Raw genomic sequence first — 17,494 nt, forward strand, 5'->3', positions numbered from 1 at the left:
CTTTTCATCACATTCTAGTACTCTTCTAATAAATCCTAATTTTTTGGTAGCTTGTCCACATATTTCCCTTATGTTATTCACCCAGGAGAGGTCATGAGTGAGAATAACGCGTAGGTATTGAATTGAGTCCACACATTGTATTTCGGTGTTCCCAATGCAGTAGGCATTCAGGTGGGAAGTGCTCTTTTTCCAAATAATTATCACTAGGCAATCTCTTAAGGTTAATTCTGATTTCCAAGTGTCGCACCAGCATTTTATAGCATTAAGGTCATTTGATAAAGATGCTGTGTCTTTGGGATCATGTATATCACGGTAAACCACTGCACCGTCGGCAAATAAACGTATCTTACTAGTGACTAAGGAGTAATTGTCGTTAACGTGAAGTAGGAATAAAAGAGGTCCGATAGCACTTCACTGGGGAACACCTAAAATAGCGTCATCTGCATTTGAGCCAACTCCATCTATGACTGCTCTTTGAACCCGACCTTAAAAAGTCTTTAATTCAACCATGGATATATTTATTACCTATGCCATATGCTCCTAGCTTTGTGAGTAGTTAACTATGAGGTACTTTGAACCATCTTTTATAATTACGAGGGTATCTTTCCTTTCTCGCCGATGGCTCCTTCACTGTTCTCTTTATACCCCCTCCTCCGAGACTACATTTACACAAATCTCCCGCGATCCACCAAAAACGTGTGTGGTAAAGGGAAGGGGCAATCACCATGTGGAAAGGTTAAGGGAGAGGAAGGGTGTTTTAAGGTTTGGGAATAGTGAAAAAATATTAACTTAACGTGTAAACGATAGCGGAAAACTTGTTTTAAAAAATTATTAATTTCACCCATTACAAAAGTTCTCGGGTGTATTAAATATGAGGGGAGGAAGATGAGCATCAACCACTTATGAGATAGACCAACACCAAACCGAGACAGGTCATAGAGAACAGGAAAGGCAGAATAGGAAAATTCTATTTACCCACGGCCATGCAACTTAAGGTCCTCATCCCTGACGCCACAGGTAGAAAATGTTACCGCCACCCTGCTGTTGTCAGTGGACTGTGCGAGGCATCACTCCCGCGGAGAGGAAGGGCCAACAATGCGCCTGAAAAAATCCAATTTTTTCAATAATTTAAATCTTCACGAAGTTGGAGTGATATGTCGAATTGGATCGCGTGCAGCGTGGAGTAGCGAGATTGGTAAAATGTTGTTACGATAAATTTAGTGGCGTATCAAAATAATTAGAGGGACTAGATTGGTAATCGCTCACGGGCCGAAGATTAAATTGCGGTATTACTATCTCTATCATTCGTTCGTGTATCTTTAACCTCGATACGTGGGTCATTCAATAAATAATTAGGAAAAAAATAGAAAAACTAATTATTTCGAGATTTTTTTAATTTTTCAACTCGTATACTGTTTTTTTTAGCTTGATACACTTTTCTCAGCGTTTTTTACAATTTTTTAGCCGTCCTAAAAGTAGGATTCCAGATGGACCTCCAAATAGGCATCTCTATTGGCGACGACCTCCTCGTTCGACGTGAATCGTTTTCCGCCGGGCCATTTTTTCAAGTTTAGCAATTTAAAAAAAACACTGGGGATGGGCAAACCTGGTGAATACATCTACATCTACTTAATACCCCGCAAGCCGCCGTAAGGGCGTGTGGCGGGGGGTGTTAGGACACCAGCCGTAATTTAGAAAAGAAAAAGAAAAAAAACCGCATGCAATAACCACAAAATCATACATCCACAAAAAAAACATGGCATACATTCATGCATGAACACTTACACCCCACACACATGCAAACACTCAAACTACATCTTACATACACATGCACCTGAAAGTATACCTAACAACTTTGCAGAGTTTCACTTTGCTCCAACTAGTAAATTCAATGTTTTCAATATTTCTAAAGTGACTTTGGTTTCTTACTATTATGATTTCTGATTGTTCGGGGAAAGAATGAGTATTTGTACCTATCTGTCCTGGAATCTATCTCCCTTAGTTTATCTTTGTGGTCTGATCTACCTAAGTAGTGTGGGGCCATTATAATTTCTTCAGTGTCATAGTTAAACTCGTTTGTTCTGAACCTCTCTATAAGTCTAAGCCTCGCTTGTTCTCTCCGCACTTCAAGTGGTTCCCAGCCTAAATCCCCTAAGAGATCTGTCACACTTGTGTTCTTATCAAAACAATTTTTAACGAATCTAGCGGATTTTCTCTGGACTTTATCTAATTCTTTTTGCCAAATTTTCTCCCAAGGATCCCAAATACTTGCGGCATATTCCCAATGAGGCATAACTAGAGCAAAATAACACCTCTCTTTAACTTTATCATTACATTTCCCCACCACCCGTTTTATGAAGCCAAGTTTCTTTAAAGCTGATCCGCATATTGTCCTGATATGTGCTCCCCATGAAAGGCGTGGTGTTAGAACAACCCCCAAATATTTGACTTGATTTGCCGTAGTCAATACTGAACCCTCTATTTTGTAGTTTATATCCTGTTCCTCGCTTCCTTTGTTCCAAAATTTCAAAACTGCGCATTTATCTATATTAAGTGTTAATCCCCATTTATTGCACCATTCCGAGATTAAAAAAATTCTCCCCGGCGGGGAATCGAACCCCGGTCTCCCGCGTGACAGGCGGGGATACTGACCACTATACTACCGAGGATTGCCAGTATGACGGACGAAGAATACGGTGGATATTGTAATGATTCGAACTTTTTCTGATTCCAAAATTTTCCTAATTTTTTTCCATCGAAACTGCGTAGGTTTTGTAGCCGTGAATTGTCTTGATGAAAGAGAATTTTTTACTCAGCAAATGAGGACGGATTTTCTTGATTTCCTCTCTCAAACGGTAAAGTAGCAACGCACAATACTCTCCATTTATCGTTTGTCCTTTTTACGAGTGATCGATGTAGATGGTTCCGCGTACATTCCAAATAACCGTGGCGATCACCATGTCAGCGGAATGTATCAATGCAGAAATTCGACAGGATTGCGACAGAAAAGCGCAACACCATCCTCCGAATCGACCCCATTGTCCACTACGAGCGAACGCGACACCTATCTTGGCGAGGAATTTTTTTCGCCCTTAATTTTTCGTACGAAATTCAAAACACGAAACGTATATTGTGACATGCCTGTGGCTAAACCATTTCGCGAATTTTGATTCGTCCATCACTCAAGGCGTTCAATGTCGTGGCTTTTGTCAATATATCATTAAGGAGGAAGTCACTTCCACTGGACGTCCCTGAACAATGTTCATCATTTGTGGATGTACGGCTCGTGAAAATTCATTTACCCAAATATCGTAAACCTTCGCAAACATAGAATCAGATGCGTCATTAACTTCATCCTACTTGGCTTTGATCTCTTTCAGGGTTAAGCCGTTTATAAAGAAATGGTTGAGCACCGTACGAAACTCATTTTTTCCATGTTTCTAAATAAGCAAAAATTTGTTGACTCAATAGAGTATGAAAATGAAACCACCTGATAAATGCTGCTGTGGGTGTAGTTTTTCATGGTGTTGTTTTTTTGTTGCATGTGGTATTGTTCCTTTTTATGGGTGGTGGCCTAACACCCCCCGCCACACGCCCTTGCGGGGTATTATGTTGATGTAGATGAATATAGCTGAAACTTTCAAAGCAGTCTGGTGAGATAAGAGGTTTTTCCAAAAGCAAATCTTTTTCGATACTACGAGTGAAAATCGCCGGGATTTTCTAAGGAATTAGTAAATGACCCTGGTAAATTGGGAGGTCCCTTTAGCGAGGATGTTGAAAATGTGTTTTCATTCACATCGTACTGCGGCAGGAGATATCATGTCAATAAAATTAGAGAGATGTAGAACAGATGATGTGATTTTTCCCGCAAATGATATGGCATCAGAATAACTATGTCCAACCGCGGCTGTGGAGGAAGTGGCCCAGAATGCTGTCGCTATCTTATCTAACCTTAATTATTTCCCATCGTGTTGCCTGCATAGCTCCTATCGTGTGTATCGAAAAATATATCACTTAAATACTTTAGTGCATTTACCTGTAATTATCGTGATCTACATCATTTTAATTATTTTACAGAACAATATTGTAACTAACAATTAAGACAAATCAATTTTTGTTATTTTAGGCATGGTTTGTAATCTACATCTACTTAATACCCCGCAAGCCGCCGCAAGGGCGTGTGGCGGGGGGTGCTAGGACACCACCCATAATTTAGAAAAGAAAAAGAGAAAAAAAACCGCATGCAATAACGACAAAATCATATATAAAAAAAAAACATGGCATACATTCATGCATGAACACTTGTAATCACGACATTACGCCTGCTTACGTTTTTTGAACTCCCAAAAGAATTATCTGGTTTTGTCTTTTCGCCGTAATGATTATTCAATTAATCACCAAAGTTGAAACGGCCCCGGAACATGTCTGAAGAGCGTGGGAAATCACTTTGAGATACGACAAAATTATGCGATATAACCACTTGCCAAGGCTGCCACAATGGCCTTTTTGTTGAATGAATCCTGTTTTTACCGTCTTTAATCCTCACTTGGTGCTAAAAACACGCAATTTGTCAATTATTTATTTATCTCCCATCTCTTGATGAGGAGAAGTTGCAAATACTTTTCTTTTCCCACATTATTTCCCTCTGCTCTCGTCACGAATGTGACCTTAGTTATTGCCACCTCAAAATTAGAGTGTAAAGCGGCTAACACGAGGGGTGTCTATGAATTAAATGCTTACATTTTCCTGTCATTCTAAGGCCAGGTTTTATAATGTCTCGCGAAATTCAAGGTTGACTTTAACCTCGGTTAAAGGCCAAAATTCAGTTTTATGACAGCTTGTTGTATTGTATGACTTTGGGGCTCTTGCATGCGGTTTATTTTCTTTTCTTTCTAAATTACGGGTGGTGTCCTAACACCCCCCGCTACTCGCCCTTGCGGCGGTTTGCGGGGAATTGAGTAGTAGAGTAGAAGTTCAAAACCGACTTTTAAACTGCTCAATTTTAGGTGACAGACCTTAGTATGGTAACTGATAGACAATGGTCAAATTGTCGCATTTAATAATGAGCAATATTGTTTGTTTATGAAATCGTTTTTGTTGGTAATGTGTTCGCTTTAAGTTAACGTTTAGCTCAACTGACGACTGGAATTGGCGAGACATTTTTTCCTTCGCTTAACGCGAACTGTGTGAATTTTCTGGCACCAGAACTTCCTGGGAAACCATAGGTGGTACGGGGAAAGGATCTGGTGAAAAGGGATTTTGGAGAGAAAACTTAACATTAAGAAATCAGTGGGTTCACGCCAAAAAACTTTTCTTTTGTGCCATTGGTAAATTTTTTAAAGGAATTCAATTTCCAAGTGCAATACATTTTCCCATCGACCGTCTTTACATATCAACATTTCCTCATAAAACGAATGATTACGCAATAACCAATTCTGGGGGGGGACGACGTACCGTGTCTGAACTCCTTGTAAACCAATGTCTTGCGTTAAGTGGTTTCTACCACCGCATGCGATGTGAGTGAGTGGTGGAGAGGTTTGCTCAACCGACGACGATCGGGAGACAAGAAAAATATAAAATCCAAAAAAAATTTCTGGGTTTGCCAAAGGCGCTCGGTAAAAGCCAACGATTTATAAAAACAAACATCCCTATAGCCGAGAGTGCCGTTTGGGGTGGCCCGGGGGGGGGTTAAAACATGCTCTCGAGACGGAACCAACCACCACTCGAAAACCCATAGAGGGGGAGGGGGAATAGGTGGTGGCACCCAAACACCGCAACCATACCACCATAAGGTTCACTCGAGGAATGCTTATACTCCTAAAAAAAGAAAACGTCGCGCGCCACTCCGGCGATGAGGGTAAGGACGTCTTTGTTCAGTTCCTTGAAATCCGGTCGCGTTTACTCCCTTGTATTAAGCCAAACGTAAACCAGACGTGTGGAATCAATTAACGAGCGTGTCTGGGAGGTGTGGGGGGTATAGGAGGGAAAAGGATTTGGGGTGGGGTGGTTTATGGGATGAGGGTATTCGCGTGTGTGGTGCTTTTTGGGGTGTCCCACGAGGGAAGGGGGGGGTAAAGGAACGAGGTAAAAGGAAGGGACGAGAGAAAGGTCTGAGAAGTAGATAGAGAGAGAGAAAGGGCGCATTATTGTGTTGAGGGAGAAGTGGGCGAAATTGCTTGCGCATGGAAGAACCGTATGCGTGCATGCGCGCCTCCCTCCGTCTTTGCCCGTTTGAGGGAGAGCACAAGCAAGCCATCTGCTGCGTTCCAAAGGGGGACGCGAGAGGGAAGGCAGACGTCGAGACGAGGCAAGCAGCGGAGAAGAGGGCGACAGGCATGCGAGCTGGGCGGAGGAAGAGGTGAGGCGCAAAACCGACCAGGACGGCAGCGGGAGCCATCGGGAGAGTGGGGAAGAGGAGCGTTTGGGCTAAAACCACACCACCGACCGGCCGAAAGCGAAGCCTATTCCCTAAACCAACACACGAGTCACACGCACACACACTCCCGGAACACCATCCTCACCCTCCCCCTCTTCCTCCAGAGGATGGTGGATTTAGAGGGTTGGGTGGCGACCCAAACTCCACCATTACTTGGCCGGAGGCTCACCTGGAGAAGAGGGCGAAGGGGAAGGAGACCATCGGGGTGGAAAGCCGGTCGTGACCACCAGGCAGGCCGAGGCAGGGAGGAGATGGTTTGAGGTGGCAGAGCGGTCCAAGAGGGCGGAGGAAGGGGTGGGCATTGGGGTCCGTACGAGGGCGGCGGGCGAAGTGGTAAGGAGGATGGGGTGATATAAGGAAAGGTTTATAAAGAAGAGTGTAAGATGGAACACGAGGGGATGTAGGTGTCCGTCGTTATGCGGCGGGGTGGTGGTTGGGTGATGTTGATGGGGAAGGGAGTGGGGCGGGGTGAATTTTTTGAAGGGAGAGGCTGGTTTGGGGAGAGAGACCTTTCCGAGGAGGAGGGATGAGGAGGCGTTCTCGAGAGCTGTTGGGGTCTCCTCTCACTGCTTTGGTGGGGTGGGAAGTTGGGTGGGAAGCAAAGAGGAAGAATGGATGGGAGAGAAGGTGGTAGGAAACGGGGGTGTGGGGGAGGGAGGGAGGAGGCAAAAGAAGTTGATGGGTCTCGTTGTGGACAAACAAGGCGTAGAGAAGTGTGGTGGGAGTAGGAGGTGAGAGATGAGGAGGGGAGATTGTGGAGTTGCAGGATAAAGAGATGGGTTGAGAAACCGGTCTTGGCTCGTGAAGGAGGTGTCGGGTGTGTGAGGGGGGAGGGAGGGGAGTGGAGGTGGGGCGGGAAGCGAGTTAGCGCTCTAGGGAGAGTGGGTGAGATGGAGAGAGAGATGGTTATAAGGGGAGAGTAGAGGGGCGAGGGTTCGGGGAGGGGGGTGGGGTCAGGAAAGGATAAAAAAGGTTGGCAGGGGGTGGGGTTAGGGTGAAAGGAAGAAGATTAAGGAGAGAGAAAAGAAAGGGATAAAAAAAATAGAATATGGGAAGAAAATATATTAAATCCTGTTGCCTGTTAAATATTTCACGTTGCGTATTGATGGTTACATCCAGAATACAACTCAAGCACATTTCTGACGGGATATTCCATTTCGTTTATACTCAAACGGCCAGAGAGAGAGAGAGGCTGTGTGTGTGTTTGGAAGAGTAGTGGAGGGAAGTTGAGGAGGAGTTGGGGTGAGGAGTGAGGTGAGGTTTGAGAGAGTGTTGGTGGTGGAAGGAAGGGAAGGCGTCTTGTGGTCGAAGGTCTTACCACGGAGGAAGAGGGAGGTGAGTTAGGGGGAAGTAGGGGGGAGGGTGGGCGTTGAACACCCAAACCACCTTCCCACCCATCACACCCCCTTTGGTGCCCTCCCTCCCCTCTCTCCTCCCCATTCCGCGTCCGGAGAGCCTTGCCTAGTGTATAGTGGTAGGGGAGAGAGGGTGGATGATGGGGAGGGGGAAAAGGAGTGAGAGGAGGAAGGGGGGGAGGAGAGCGCGTTGTCGGTGGGATTGGGGGGGGGGGGAAGGTGTTCTCTGTGTGTGTCTTGAGAAGGGGAATGACGGGAGCGTGGAAGGAAGCATTTTTCACGGTTTTTGTCCACCGTAGTGTGTGTGTGTGTGCTCCATACCAACGCAAGTTATAATTAGCAATTCAGGCGAATGTAAATATTTCTCTCCTCAGTCGCCACACCCCGTCGGCCGGTGATTTGCGGGGAATTTCATCCTTAACCCCTTCCCCCCCCCGCCCCAAAACCTCACCCCACACCATCGTTTTCCCTTTATCCCCCATCCCTTTTTCTCCCACTCTTTTCCCTCCTCTCGAGGGCCGGGATAACTCTATCAAAATGGCTCAGCATTATTATTTTATTTTTATCTTTCTCTCTCTTCCCCCCCCAATCTCGTATCCCCTCTTCAGTTCCTAAGAAAACGGGAGGAATATCATCTCCTCCTCCCACCCTCCCTATCGCCCGAAAGTTTTGTCCCGGCGGAGAGAACGAGATTATTCCACATTCAGGAAACGGTCATTTCAAGCAACTCACGGAATAAAAGGTTCGCATTTGTCACCCCATCGTGGGCGTGAAAGGGCAGTATAAAAAATTCCCCATCTCCCGTGACTTATGTCGCCCTTCTTGATTTATGCGTGTGTGTCTATATATAATATATATATATATATATATATATATATATATATATATATATATATATATATATATATATATATATATATATATATGCGACGTGAATTTGGGACGTGCTTGTTACGGCCGTATTTCCTTTTGTTCTAGGAAAAAAAATGTTACCCCTTTTATGAAGTTTCAACACGTATTTGGAAATCGTACGCGGAGCCCTTCCAAAATCCACACGGGACCTTCGATATGTTGAACATCCTGGTCGGTTCAGAGGAGGTTAACTTGACGTCAAAAATCTCTCTAGAGATTAGAAGAATATGCCGTGTATTAGAAGAATATGCCGGTTATCATGAAAGGAGCTGGCTTTCATCTGGCGGGTTTTCAGGAAAATATGCAATGAGAGAGAGTTGCTTATTCCTCTTTATTTAGGTCAAATTTAGAAAATGCTGCAAGTATTTTTGTATCCATGGAAGAAAACTTGTTAAGGATTTGGAAAAGATTGAGAGAAAATCATCCAGGTTTCACTTAAAAAAATAATACAGCTTTGATAGTTCCACTAGTCTTTTAATTTCAACCTGAGGTAAAAATAAAAAAAAACTGTGGATGACTACATGATTTTTTCCGTGATGGGCAACTTCCACAAATAAACCCTGAAACAATTTTCCTGTTGCTGGTTTGTTGGTTCCTTTCAAAACGTCTAGACTGCTCTCCATGAGAATCAAAAGACCTCAAGCGAACTCATCCGGCATACGTCGCTTTTATGAACAATTTCAGCACACCAAGTGGATTTTCTCTAATCATAATCCAATTATATAATACTTGTTTTCTCCCATGGATCATAGATATTTACTAGCTGTTCTAAGAGAGTAAGGGGGTAAGAGCACAATTTACGCTTCCTGCTGGTCTCTTTCTACACGCGAACTGCTTGACGGGTCAAAATCAGTGAGGTGTCGCCTAATAACGGCGCCTAAGAGAAGAGAAAACACCACCTTGCTCGTGGACATATCTTGTACTTCCTAGTGGGGCTCTATGCTATGCTAGCCATGAAATTACGTCAGCCTCTAAATGAACTCAACCAGTTGACTACTTTTTGTTTACGGTTAGATAAGAAGACCCTTTTCCAGTTGGTCACTTTCTCGTCTACACCGTAATAGCTTAATAGGTGGTATATCATTCGTGATTTCATATGCATAACCTTTTTCGTAATATACTCATTTCTTAAGAACGCTTTGCGACCCGAAATTCGAGACGTTTCAATGCAACAATTTCAGAGCTTAAAAATCATTCGCCTTGACTGGGCTTTAAGTCCACAAGTGTTCGAGACGTTGATGGCATTTTTAATTGAAAATCATATTGTAAGCAATGCATTATTTTCCATCGCGAACCTAATCTCATTTTTTTTTTACGCCAGAGTCACGTGACTGGTCAAATATGACATGTCCCACGCCCGTTCGTGGTAACCCAAATATAATTAATGGACTTGTATTTATTTTATAATTGCCGGCATCTCGTGCCAAAACGCAATTTGTGCATGGGCGCGCATTTCTCGCGATATGAGTTTGGATGAATGCGTGGTGAAAATTACACGCGCACTGGAACTGAAAGAGTGGCCATTTTTGAGTTGATCGATATTCTTGATTGTCGAAGGAAGTAGGCAAGACTAAAAGACTTTGGAGAGGCACAGGTCACTTAAGATTCCTTGTGACGGAATCATTATGGCCTCGAATTATATGGGGATCGAGATGGTGCGGGGGCTAACGTACTGGCTTCCCACCCTGAGGGCGCGGGTTCAAATCCCGGCGGTGTTGAATATTTTTCAGAGGTATCTCGATCCCTACTTGAGGTGCTTTGTGGAGGGCACTTTGAGTGAGTACGCCGTCCGTCGGATGGGACGTTAAACTGCGGACCCCTTGGCGCCTTTCGTAAAGAGCAGGCTAATGCCGACGCCGGGTTTCTCTCCACCCTTCATCCTTTCCTGTCCATCCCCTATGGCGCAAATGACCTTAGCTGTTGGTCGCCTCCCCTTAAAACTACTACTACTACTCGAATTATATTGGTAGGTTCGACCCGGCGGAATAAAGAATAAAACACCCTCACTCAAGCACTCGTCCCTCCCTCGCACGATACGTAATCATAAAAAAATCGAACCCCAGAGACTGAAAGAATTAAATTAACTTGAATACTATAATTTGATGAATTCTGCATCGAAATTAGACCCTGCAAGCCACCGAGAAAGGGCGTGGAAGGGGGTGTGTATCCATACCAGTCATGCGCAGCACACGAACAGACAAAGTCACGAACCATGCATGAGCCTTACTACAGGAAAAAAAATTATCGACATGCAATGAACTAGTAAACACTTATCGGACTCGAGAAAAATGAATATTGTACCGCCACCATTAATATTAAAACAATGCAACAGAAGCAAGTGTAAGGCGCATGACTGCCTTTGCCTGATTCATCTGATAGACCATTAAAAATGCCCGCATCAAGAGACGTGTCAAGTGACATGTTTACGAATTCATTCCCAACTCTTTAATTTTTTTTAAACAATTAAGCTCTTGTTTTCTTCCCCACGATCGAAATGAAAGTGAAGGACGTCTGTTTACTCTCCGCTGTCCATGAGAATGAAAGACGTGTCGGCTATCGAGTCTTCGGTTTTTTCTCCCCATTGCTGTCAGCCGTCCTTTAAAAGGTTTTGGCAGGACTTGTAAATATTAGTTAAATGTGTTATCTGTGGTGCCTGCGTCATCATCGCCCGGTACCCTATCTTCTTATATACATATCTACATAAACACAATTACAATTAAGCCGCCGTAGGGGCGTGTGGCTAGCGGTGTAAGAACAGCAGCCATAAATGAAAAAATATTACTTCACACGTACATTCAAGAAACTATGTGTTAGCTAATACACAAAAGCCACTCGTGCACATACGCGCATACTACATGCCTGCATTCATCATGCAAAATTGACAGAATCATGACATAATTGTATCTAAGTTGGGAGATTGGGTTCGATTTCGTTGTGAACGCATTTTGTGCGGGGGAAGAAATAATTCTTGAACCTGTCTGTGGCAGTGTTCTACATCTACTTAATACCGCGCAAGCCGCCGCAAGGGCACCACCCGCAATTAAGAAAAAAAAACCGCCTGCAAAAGTCACAACTTTATACAATCCACAAACAAAACATGGTATATATTCATACAAAAACCCTTATGCCCCACACACATGCAAACACACAAACTACCTGTTAACATACACATGCACCTACACTTTGCAATGTTTAATTTTGTACCGACTTGTAAATTAAATGTTTTTAATGTTTCTAAAGTGACTTCGGGTTTCTTACTGTTGTGATTTCTGATTGTTCGAGGAAAAAATGAGTATGTGCATCTATATGTTCTGGAATCTATCTCCCTTATCTTATCTTTGTGGTCTGATCTACCTAAGTAGTGTGAGGCCATTATAATTCCTTTGGTGTCATCGTTTAACTCGTTTTTTCTGAACCTTTCTAAAAGTCTAAGCCTCGCTTGTTCTCTTCGTATCTCAATGGGCTCCCAACCTAAATCTTCCTAAAGAGACCTGTCACACTTGTGTTCTTATTATAACACTTGTAAACGAATCTGGCGGATTTTCTCCTGACTTCATCTAATTCTTTTTGTCAAATTTTCTCCCTAGGATCTCAAATACTTGTGGCATATTCCAAATGAGTTCTAACTGGGAGAAAATAACACCTCTCTTTAACTTTCTCATTACTTTTCCCCACCGTACGTTTAATGAAACCGAGTTTCTTGAAAGTAGATCCGCATATTGCCCTGATAGCGGGAGGGTACCCTAAAGAGAAAGACAAGGCATGGAAGGGAAAACTTAAAAACAGACAAAGCGGAGCAAGCAATACTGTTAAGTTCACTACATTATTTAATGGCATTCTAATGCGGTCATTCGGAATTAATGGGGTTTGACAAAACACACACGAGGTTAGTGAAAGAGCATGCATTTAAGTAGAACTAATTATTCTCTAAACGCTGAGGGTGGCAAGTGGAATTTTTGCTATCCATTACCCTGCCGTTGCTATCCCGTATTGTCCGTGGGAAGAAAGAGTCCTTGAGTCGGCTAGTTCTGGAATCTATTCCCCGAATTTTTATATACATGATCCAAGCGACCAATGTATGTAGGAGTGCGAATAAGTTGCGAGACCACGGTGCTTAAACATGCGGATCTGAGTTTATTTAGTAAGTTCAATTGAATCGTCTTCCTTCTAATGATTCCCACCCCCATGTATTATTCTAAACATATAAATGTACCGGCTTGAATGCAAACGAGAGTTGTTGTATATTTGCTAACACATATTTAACTTATATTCGTTCAACTAATATTCCTGCCTGTATGTCCAGGGCCCTGACAACCCCCGCCACATGCCCCTGTAGCGGCTTGCTGGGTACTTCGTATATGTAGATTCAATTCATTTCGCCGTTATTTTACACTTGATAACTTATCTTAGTCACAACTCATTCTTCCTTGGCGACATTTACTGATGAAACCTAGCCTTTTTTTTAGGCTTACCACCATTTGGATGCGAATGAAGTTCATGAAAAAAAAACTCCAACGCGAATCACTTCTCGCGAGTCATTTCGCACTCTTCCCCCGATGGAGAAGGGTGCCCGGGCGCCCTTCCATTTCTTAGGGAGGTGGGGTGAGGAAGTCCGCGGCCGAGATCGCGGCTGCATCGTGCGGGAGAGTGGGCGCGAAGGCGGACGGGTCTGCATTACGTTATGGGGTTTTGAAAAAAGAAAAAAATTCTCCTCTCCACTCCCGACGTCGCGGAGGGCGTGCGCGAGAAAGGTTTTTTTTGCTTTTCTTTTCCTTTCTTTTTGAAAAGAGTCCTTGCAGAATGGCTTGCGAGTGTTGGACGAGTCCCTATTCGCTCCGATAAAGAAATAAAAAAAACCTCCTTCCCACGCCCGCCCCACGACAGAGCGCGAGACGTCCCCAAGGGAGAGTCGGACCACCCACCCCCATCTCAACAACCCCCGAGCGCTCTATCCTACGTATGCATGTACATACAAAGGCCTTCTCTCTCTCTCTCTCTCCCTCAAACCCCTCCCCCATCCAACTCCCCCGCCCTCACCACCTCCACCCTCACCCACTTCCGCGAACACTCCCTTTCGCATAATCCCATAACTCCCTTAGCACTCATATCCTCTCTCCCACCAGACCTCCACCCCCCGCCCATCCCACCTACCCACGTTCCTTTCTTCCCTCCACACACCCCCTTCTCCTCCGCAACCTGGCTCCCTCACAAGGGGCAGGGCCGCGCGATGATGTTCGGTTGGGAACATCGCAAGCTGGGCTCTTTTGCGAATCGAAAATACATATACTCGTATATGTATGTATGAATATCGCGAAAGAGTCTCCTCGATGTATCAGCCTGGCGATGCGAATGGACGGCATCTGATTTGCATGGTCATGTGTCTGAACTTCAGTGTGTTTTTTTTTATTATTTGAACGGCAACTTAAATCCCAACCAGTCCCCGTCATCCAACCCCATCCTGCCTTCGTGAACTATTTCGACGCAGGGTTTGATGATGTCCGGCGTGGAGGAGCTAGGAGCGATATGGGTGGTATTTTTGGATGCGATTCAAAATTAATATATATATATATATATATATATATATATATATATATATATATTTATTTATTTATTTATTTATTTATTATTTAAAACGTATACTATATATACATATTTATATATACATGTATATTTTAAGTAATCTACCGGTTAAGTTAGGTTTTGGATGGACACAATTACCAATAAATATTTTGTGACTCCTAGCAAAACAAAACACGAGCCAGCAACCTACTCTACATCAGGTCCCTCTTCATCTCTGAGTACTTCCTTCATCCCGTCCAACGTCCCTATCCTGTTCTTTCCCTTTCCTCTTTTGCCCAACATTCTCCCCTCTATCACAGTCTTCAACATCCCACTGCCGGTCAATACCCCTTTCATCCACTTTTTCTACCCCCATAGGATTTCTCCCAATAAACCCCTCTCTTCGCCCACCATACCAAGTACTTCCTCATTTGTTTTCTTCTCGGTCAATTTCACCACTCCATTCTTCTCCACACCCACATTTCAAAAGCCTCCAGTCTACGTCTATCCTCCTGCTTCAATGACCACGTTTCCGCGCCGTACATAGCTACGCTCCATATCAAAGTGATATATATATATATATATATATATATATATATATATATATATATATAATTACAGATGACGGTTAAGGGTGGGAATTTAAAGAAATTGGAAAGCTAAATGTACGCGCATTCGCGAGTTCTCACCTCTATATTGGTGGCGGAATCGGGTTGGAATTCTAAAATGGTTAGGGAGAAACACTGGTCATATGTATGCATGTAACATTATTGCTATTCTACCGTTTAAGGTTTTGGGTGGACACCTACTAAACAGCGGTACAACGATACATTTTTTACCTTTCCTATCTGATATCCGACTCAATGAAAACCCTTCTCCAATTCCCCATGCTTCCTTCCATCCATCATGCGTATACTACTATTCCCACCTCTTCCTCGCTTGCTAACTTCTCTATATTAAAATATTCTTCAGTTTCACATTCATTCTACTTCCCTTTGTTTCCTCCAAATCTTTACCTTTACCTCTCCCTACTTGGATAGTTTAAAGGTCTCACCTATGTTTCAGTCTCCAATATGCCATCGCCAATCAAAATGCCTGGATCTCCCTTTCCTGTCTCCTTTGGATTTCTCCTGAAAATATTCTCCCATCCCTCACCACGCCCAGTGCCTCTTCGTTTGTTTTCCTTTCTGTCCACTTGAACTTCTCCATCTTTCTACACAACCGCATCTGAAAATTCCCCAAATCTACGCTTATGTTTAAATGATCATTTATTTATGAGTGCATACTTATGCCTCAAGGTTTGGTGCCCGTAACACCCTCCGCTACGCGCCCTTACGGAGGTTTTTCGGAGTATTGCTTTGCTGTAGACGTCAGTAGACACGTGCTGGCCCTTGAGATTGTGGATGGAGGTGGGAAAGGGCGTAGGTTTAATGCCGTCTCGCTCGGCTCAGCTACACCCTTGAGCCAGAGAGAGCAATATTTAAAACGGGTTGACTCTCTCGAAACTTTTTCCTCCGTGGATTATTTTATTAAATCTCTCTCCTCCAAACCACCCTCTCCCCCTCTCCATCTCTTCTTTTTTTTCGTCCCGCCAGTGATTATTGTTTTATTCCAATTTCGACCACTCTGGAGGTATACACGCTTGCACCCGCGGTCGATTCACGCGCGGTCTCGCCCTAGAATGCATCCAGTCGGTGCCTTCGGTCCCTCCCCACCCAGATGCTGCTGATACATTTATATCCGAGGGTGTTGGGCGTCGCTAAGGTGGGTGGGTTGGTTGGAGGGAAGAGAGAGGTTTTTGGTGGGGAGAGGGAGGCAGGAAGGACGGCACGACGGATAGTTTCGTGATTAATTGGGCAGGGATTCCTAATAAACTTCCCTCGGTTTGGCGCGAGAGCTTTGAAAGCCCCCACCGAGACCCTCATCCCTGCCCTTTGGAAAGAATGTTACCGCATGGGCGGAGAGGCGGGGTGAGATTGGTATACAAGTCGCCGCGGGTAAATGGACGTGTGATTGTTGAACATCCACCCCGTTCGGGTGTTCAGTATTAGCTTGTGGTACAATTATATTTTCTTCCAGGGCTTGCAACGGTACCATGTAGAATTAGAAGTGAAAGATCGTATCTACATACGAGATCTTTTTCTGCCCTTGTCATTACGAATTGAGCGAGAAGAAAAAAGATACATATGTACTCCTTTCGTCTACATCCACACTATATCCCGTAAGCTGCCGACAGGGCGTGCGGCGGGAGGTGTTAGGTCACCGCCCGTATAAGAGAACAAAACCACATGTAAAATTAAAATATTTATGCAAACCTGCATTCATAGTGGCGTATAAATTCATGTAAAAACCTTTTTAACATAAACGCATGCAAATACATATACTATCAACCAACATACGCATGCACCTTAGAATGTAGTGAAAATTTATCCAATTTGTTCAACAGCCAAAAACTCCACATCCTCTATTGTGCAATGACGTGGAAACTAGAATTGAAAGTAAAAGGCGAATTTCCACTACCACGTGGACATAAAACTTAATACATATATATGCACAACTATTAGTTCCTATATGATGCATGATCAAACTAATATTAGTGTACATGTAACATGATTTGATTTTGCATGTGGTTTTATTTAATTTTACGGTTGGTGACCAAACAGCCCCCGCGGGGGCTTGCGAGGTATTATGTAGACGTAGAGATGCAAGTGTGACTACGAATGTAAGAAGGGCTGCCAGTAACATAGACAATAAACCAAGGTTAGGAGAAATAATGACAACGCACTAGACTACTAGAAAAATACTATTTTTAAATATTTTTTCCTTATACTCTTTCATCTGAGTATTTCCTCACGATTCGTTTGACGAAGCCAATTTACCTCTGAGGCAGAAGGGGGCGGAACGGGGGAATGGTTGAGGAGGTGAGAGAGCGACCACTCACATATATCTTCTGCATCTCACCCCACGCAACAGGGAGTTTGGCAGAGGAGAGGGGGAGAAGGCCGTCATGTGCATGTGTGTATGCGATTTGGCAAAGATTATGTGTCGCCCGCGAAGATGGAAAGGGGGAAAGTTGTGGGGAAAGAGGTTCAAGGTCGACTTGTCGCCGTTTTGGAGCAAGTATTAATTTCCGAATATTGTGGCAGGTGCATGACGATCCCCGGTGTGTCGTCCCGTGCGAGAGAGGGTCCTCCACTCTTTTCAGGGGACTAAATAAACGTTGAAGGGAAAG

General features: G+C 43.8%; 1 protein-coding gene and 1 non-coding gene across 2 annotated transcripts in view; one reads left to right on the forward strand and one right to left on the reverse strand.

Moving 5' to 3' along the window:
- Nucleotides 1–17,494, forward strand: part of dnt (tyrosine-protein kinase Dnt) — a 114,361-nt gene that overhangs the window by 55,817 nt on the left and 41,050 nt on the right. The window lies entirely within an intron of this gene.
- Nucleotides 2,598–2,669, reverse strand: TRNAD-GUC (transfer RNA aspartic acid (anticodon GUC)). The gene has a single exon. It is a non-coding gene; the product is annotated as a tRNA-Asp (tRNA).

The sequence above is a fragment of the Hetaerina americana genome, unplaced genomic scaffold (assembly GCF_022747635.1).
Source record: "Hetaerina americana unplaced genomic scaffold, ioHetAmer1.1.p SCAF_2, whole genome shotgun sequence".
NCBI classification, from domain to species: Eukaryota; Metazoa; Arthropoda; class Insecta; order Odonata; family Calopterygidae; genus Hetaerina; species Hetaerina americana.